A 7318-nucleotide genomic window follows, 5' to 3' on the forward strand; every position below is an offset into this window, starting at 1 on the left:
CCAACCATCAATCAGATCAAGTTTCACAAGGAGAGGACAACAAGAAAAGCTAAGGCAAAGTCTTGTTTATATTCTGCTGTCTTACCAGCCATTTTCAGCAGAATTATGAGTTATGAATCTGCCAAAGCTATCTGGGACTTCCTCAAAGCGGAGTATCAAGGAGACGAGAGGATTAGAAGCATGAAGGGGCTAAATCTGATGCGAGAATTCGAGAAACTGCAAATGAAGGAGTCTGAGACAATTAAGGAGTATTCTGATAAGTTAACAAGCATTGCAAATCGAGCAAGAGTTCTTGGCACTGACCTCTCTGATAATAGGCTAGTGCAGAAGATTCTTGTCTCCCTGCCAGAGAGGTTTGAGCCAACCATTGCCTCTTTGGAGAATACCAAGGATTTATCTCAGATCAAACTTGCAGAATTGCTAAGTGCTCTGCAAGCACAAGAGCAAAGAAGGTTAATGAGGATGGAAGAAAGTACAGAAGGAGCTCTGCAGGCCAAAGAGCAACAGAATGTAGGTGAAAGAGGCAAGAAGTGGAAAGGGAAGAAAGGGAATGGCAGTACTGGTTCAGAATCTGCTGCAGGAGAGAACAGTGCAGGCAACTCTAAGAACAATTGGAGAAGGTATTCCCCATGTCAGCACTGCGGAAAACAGAATCATCCACACTTTAGATGTTGGAAGAGGCCAAGTGTAAGGTGCAGGAAATGTCAAAAGTTTGGACACATTGAGAGGTTCTGCAAAGAGAAGGGAAATCAGCAGCAAGGTGAGGCACAGGCTGCAGTACAACAAGAGGTAGATCAATTATTTGTTGCCTCTTGTTTCTCCTCTAGTACTCCATGTGATAGTTGGCTTGTTGATAGTGGTTGCACAAACCATATGACAAGTGATGAAAAGCTATTTATTAACCTTGACAAGTCATTAAAGTCAAGAGTGAGAATTGGAAATGGGGAGTACTTAGAAGTGAAAGGGAAGGGAACTGTAGCAATAGAGAGTTGTGTTGGAACTAAGCTAGTTTCTGATGTAATGTATGTGCCTGAGATTGATCAAAATTTGTTAAGTGTGGGACAGTTGGTTGAAAAGGGATTCAAAGTGATATTTGAAGAGGGAAAGTGTTTGATCCAAGACTCCAGTAATCAGAAGTTGTTCAAAATAAAAATGCAACAGAAGAGTTTCTCTTTGAATCCTCTTGAGAAGGAGCAAGTGGCATTCAAGTGTCAGACCAGTAATTCAGAGATATGGCACAAAAGGTTAGGCCACTTTCATCACAAAGGTTTGTTGTTCATGCAAAGGAATGAACTGGCAACTGGATTACCAAGCCTGGAGGAGCAGATCACAAGGTGCAAGACTTGTTTGCTGGGCAAACAGACAAGACTTCCATACAAGGAATCCACCTGGAGAGCTACAGAGAAGCTGCAGCTGATTCATACAGATCTCTGTGGTCCACAAGTGACTCCTTCATTAAATGGCAGCAGGTATTTCATTATTTTCATTGATGATTATACCAGAATGTATTGGATTTACTTTATGAAGCAGAAGTCCGAAGTTGCTGAGGTATTTCTAAAGTTTAAAAGATGGGTTGAGAACCAAAGTGGTTGCAAAATTCAGGTCATCAGATCTGATAATAGAACAGAATATACTTCACAAAAGTTTAACTCCTTTTGTGAAGAAGCTGGAATTGAGCATCAGTTTACTGCTCCTTACTCTCCATAGCAAAATGGAGTTAGTGAAAGGAAGAATAGAACTGTTATGGAGATGACTAGGTGTCTATTGCAAGAAAAGAATATGCTAAAAGAGTTTTGAGCAGAAGCAGCAAACACATCAGTCTTTCTGCTGAATAGACTACCTACAAGGGTATTGGAGAAGAAGACACCATTTGAAGCTTGGTTTGGTATCAAGCCTATTCTAAGAAATTTGAAGGTGTTTGGTTGTTTGTGTTTTTCTCATATTCCACAAGTCAAGGAGACAAGCTGGGAGAGAAAGCTGAATCTGGGATCTTTGTTGGTTTCAATTCAGTATCAAAAGCCTACAGGATCTATCAACCACAGAAGGGGAAGGTGATCACTAGCAGGGATGTTCAATTCCTAGAAGATGAGCAATGGGACTGGACAAATGAGCAACAAGGCAAGCACAAAGAGATCTCTCTGGAACCTGACGAGCTTGTGGATGATGCTTCAGTTAGAGGTACCAGATCTCTGACTGATATATATCAAAGGTGCAGTGTAGCTGTTTTGGAACCTACAGGATATGAGGAAGCTAAAAGTGATCAGAAATGGATGAATGCAATGAAGGAAGAGTTAGCTATGATAGAAAAGAATCAGACATGGGAGCTAGTGGAGAGGCCTGAAGACAGAAAGGTGATTGGAGTAAAATGGATTTTTAGGACCAAACTCAATTCTGATGGCTCAGTGAATAAGCATAAGGCCAGGTTGGTTGTGAAGGGATATGCACAGGTTTGGGGAGTTGATTTCTCAGAAACCTTTGCTCCTGTGGCAAGACTGGATACTATTAGAATGACTCTTGCATTGGCAGCTCAGCAAGGATGGAAGGTGTATCAGTTAGATGTAAAATCTGCATTTTTGAATGGAGTGTTGCAGGAGGAGATTTATGTTGAGCAGCCAGAAGGATTTGTCACACCAGGTCAGGAGGAGAAAGTCTATTTACTGAAGAAGGCTCTCTATGGCTTGAGGCAAGCTCCCAGAGCTTGGTATTGTAAGATGGATGAGCACTTACTGGGTCTGGGTTTCAAGAAAAGCCTTAGTGAGTCCACTCTATATGTCAAGAAGTTAACATCTGACATTGTAGTAGTGTCTCTTTATGTGGATGATATGCTAGTGACAGGGAGTAATGGAGCTCAGATTAATGCATTTAAGCAAGAAATGATGAAGATGTTTGAAATGACTGATCTTGGTGAGATGTCATATTTTCTGGGGATGGAGGTTAAGCAGACCCAAAATGAAGTTTTTATCTATCAGAAGAAGTATTTGAAGGAGATCCTGAAGAGATTCAATATGGAGGAGTGCAAGAGTGTGAATACTCCAATGGGTCAGAAGGAAAAGCTTCATAAGAAGGATGGATCTGGACCTGCAAATGAAAGAGTTTATAGAAGTTTGATTGGCTGTCTTATGTACCTCACTGCAACTAGACCAGACATCATGTTTCCAGTAAGTATATTGTCTAGATTTCTCAATTGTACCAGTGAGTTGCACATGGTAGCTGCAAAGAGGGTGTTAAGGTACTTGAAGGGTACTCTTTCATATGGGATTAAGTTTTGCAAAGTTCAGAAGTTTAAGTTGCAGGGGTATTCTGATAGTGACTGGGCAGGATCAATGGATGATATGAGGAGCACTTCAGGTTATTGCTTTACATTTGGATCAGCATGTTTTTCTTGGTGTTCAAAGTAGCAAGAAATAGTGGCTCAATCAACTGCAGAAGCTGAGTTCATTGCAGCTACTGCAGCTGTAAATCAAGCATTATGGTTGAAGAAGCTGATGATGGATCTGCATTTGGAGCAAGAAGAGGGCATAGATGTATTTGTGGACAATCAAGCAACTTTGGCCATTTCACAGAATCCAGTATTTCATGGAAAAACAAAGCATTTTAAGATCAAGTATTACTACTTGAGAGAAGTGCAGAAGGCTGGAGAAGTGAAGCTGGTGTACTGCAGCTCAGAAGTCCAAATTGCAGATATATTCACTAAGTCATTTCATGTTGGTCGATTTGAATGTCTCAGGGCAAAACTAGGAGTGTGCAGCACTTAATCCAGGAGGAGAGTGTTGATGTATCAAGGCTGCACTATCTCTTTTTTTTTTGTTTTGTTTAGTCAGTTTGCTAATGTCCTATTTCTTAGGAATGTCTAGCTGTAGTTTGGTTATTTTGTTAGTTTGTTGCTGTTTTTGTGGACCAAGTAAGCTGATAGTTGGTTAGCAACTTGTTAAAAAAAAAAAAAAAGGAAAAAGGAATCTGAAATAGGTTCCCAATTCTTCTTTGTTCTTTGAGAATCAACAGAGTTCACCCATTTCGGTGAGGTCAAACCCACTGGATACTCCTCGAACCCTTTCGTTCCTTCGAACGAAGTTGTCCACCGAGCTCCTAGCACCCTTAGAGAATTTCTAAAAAAGTTACAAACTTCTAACAAACCTTATACAAAAATACCCAAAAATCAAGTCTAAAATGGATAGAAAATACCTTTATCCAAGAAGAACTTGCCCAAAGTCCAAATCGAAGCTACAAAGCTTCAAATCCTACATAAAAGATTGTTTTACACTCATCAATTAGGTTCCAAAAGTCTCACAATAATAAACCCCAAAATAAACCCTATTCTTCCAAAACTAGGTTTTCATCTACAAATCTTACAAAATTCACAAATAGATGTTGCAAGATGAATACTAACCTTCAAGAAAGCTCCAAATCAAGCTAAACTTGAGCTAGCGTTGGAGTTAATCCTCGACAAAGCTTCCTTCTTCACATCCAAGGCTTCTTCAAGGTCCAAAAAGCTAGCCACCATGAAGAGGAAGAAGAGAAACATATCAAAACCCAAATCAAAATGAGTTTGGAGAAAAAATATAGAGAGAGAAAGGGAGAAAACCCTACCTTTGCTTCTCTCTAAGCTCATGTAATACACTGGATCTTAGCAAATTGCAAGATTCGAGTGTTTGATCTGTGTGTGGAGCCTTTCCACAGTTTTTGGAGGGTCGTTGATAGTGTTCCGACCCCTGGCGCGCTTCCCGAGGATGTTGGAGTGAGACTTGGCACCAAAATCCCAAAATTGGAATTTATGGTCAGCTCTCGAGTAGCCTGCAGCAGGGCTTGTACCGGAACAAGACTGGTCTTGTACCGGTACAAGGGTTGATGGTTGTACCGGTACAGCCATCGGGCTTGTACCGGTACAGAGCCGCAGACTCGCGCGACCCGATCCCACCTCGGTGCATTTCTCGTCGGACTCTTGTACGTATCACAAGACCCGTTGTACCGGTACAAGGAGGCAGATTTCGTGGCAGAAAAACTGAGGGGGTTTTGTGCGTTTTGTAGCCTTCTATTAGTAACCCCACCCACCTAGCACTCCTGAGCTTGGAACCTTCCAGGGAGAAAGGTGAGAACCCTCACACAAACCCTTCCTTTGTGATTCTTTGATTGGTTGGGTTTTAAGAGATTCAAAACTTCCTTTTTGCTCCTTATTGCTTGTTGAAGACTTTTCCAACCATTAGGAGCTTGATTTTGGAGCTATGGTAGAGGAAAGATTGGACTTGCATACTTACGAGCTGGATTTGAAGCTTCTAAAGGTAATGTCAACATGTTTCTCATGCCCCGTCTAGATGTCAAGTTTTATTGGAGATTTTGAGTGAATAACCCGTAAGATGTTTAGGTTATATATTGGCAATTTTGAATCTAGGGCTTGGAGCTAGATTGAGTGATTAGAGGCTTCCATTGGTTGATTGGGCATAGCCCTAGCTTCATTTGGAGCTTTAGAGGAGAATTTTGCATTTAAGGATGATTTCCTCAACTCTAATGTGATTAGTCTTAATGTTTGAGCTAGTATCGTTCGTATTGCTGCGGGTTCTCGTACTGACCTATGTTCTTGTACCTCTAGTATCTAGGAGCTAAGGACATCCCTCGTGAGCGCACAGGAGTTTCGTTGTCATCAGTGGTCTTGGCTTCGTGGAAATTGGGCGAAAATGGCCTCATCTATGCTCTTTCTACTTGTTGTAAATTATTCTTTAATTCATTCTATGCTAAGAATTTATATAATTTTAGAGACAGCGTTAAAATACATGGCTCGCGTGTATATAAAAATTTCAACTATATGTAAGCTATAATCAATTAGAATTGCATGCATACGGGAAAAATTGTTTATTTGCAAGGAAAAATTACATCTTCTTATGAGAAAATGACTTGAATACTGTACTTTGGAATCATAGTATCCATGTTTTGACATAGAGAAATTTCCACAGTGTCATAAAGGGGCACTTGAAACTAAGTAAAGTATGAAACTGCAACATAAGAGATATATTTGTAGGCCATACATATCTGCTATACATCCACTTTAAGACATGATGACATATATGGGGTAGGCCTTTGAATACTTGACAACATATCCATTTTATTAGAGTCATGAGGACTTGTACTGCGACAGATCCGTTTCACACTGCCATTGTGCTCATTCGCACATGCTTGTGCAGGCGTCGCTCCCTACAAGCCGGCACTCCGCGAGATAAGCCATCCGCGAATTCATTATTCGCCGTGCCGGGATTGGTCGCAGAAGTGGATTGCCGGTGGAGACAGGCTTCATTACCTAGTGGGGATATGACTTACCACGGGCCATTTAGGCTCCGGCATCCGGCGCATGACACCTACGCGTGCGGTCTCAGGCTCATAACAGCCTTCGCGGGTTCTCTTCCGATTTGATGCTTTTGTATAACCATTATGAACATGTGGAGCAGATTGACGGATTTTTATACCTACTTGATATTGATTTAGAATAGTAAACAACCGAACTTACTATCTCACATTGTAACATCATGATATTGGGACTTTACTTCATGCAAGTTGCTTTCATACCTATGCTATTTATTCTAATAGAGATATCATATCGTAGAGGTTATTTTTATTATCTTTTGCTTTTTCTAAACTTTTATACTCACTGACATCTTTTCTGAGGCCTTTGGCCTTGTGGGCATTCACTGAAGTCAGTAATTGCCACTGGGAACTATTCTAATAGTTCTCACGCCCCTGTTTATGTCTACTTTCAGCAGCCTTTCCGGCAACCTGCGGAGGCACGGGATCCGCGCTAAGGGATCTGCTTAGCTAGCTAGCGAGGAGCCGATACTTGCCTAGGTGGTTACTCCTTTCTTTTGTATTTGGAGAGAGCTGTGAGATTTTTGTATCCATATATAGACCACTATTACCTTACCTATACACTTGTATTTGGGATTCCTATTGTATTATCTTTATGTCTTATTTTGAATTTGACAGTTTCATCCTTTATTTCTTGTTGTAGCATTTAGACATTTTATTACGCCTCTGATACACCTAGATGTCTTTTATTATGGCTTTACTATTGCTTCTGTTTTTAACGGCCTTATATGTGTAGACATATGCTCGGTCTGGGCACCGCCGGGCGACTTCCGCTGGTCCCGGCGTGAACCAAATTTAATTGGTATCAGAGCCTAAAAAAGGGGGTTGAGTTTAGGGACCTACAAACCTTAGCTGGTGACTATACGGAAATAAGGCTCGGAGACGAGTCTATTCGACTTGTGAGACGAAAGTACATGAATTGGGTATTATGATAACATCTAAAAAGTAGAGTGATTGGAGTGTTTGGCTT

The sequence above is a fragment of the Ananas comosus genome, linkage group 24 (genome assembly GCF_001540865.1).
Source record: "Ananas comosus cultivar F153 linkage group 24, ASM154086v1, whole genome shotgun sequence".
Lineage (NCBI taxonomy): Eukaryota > Viridiplantae > Streptophyta > Magnoliopsida > Poales > Bromeliaceae > Ananas > Ananas comosus.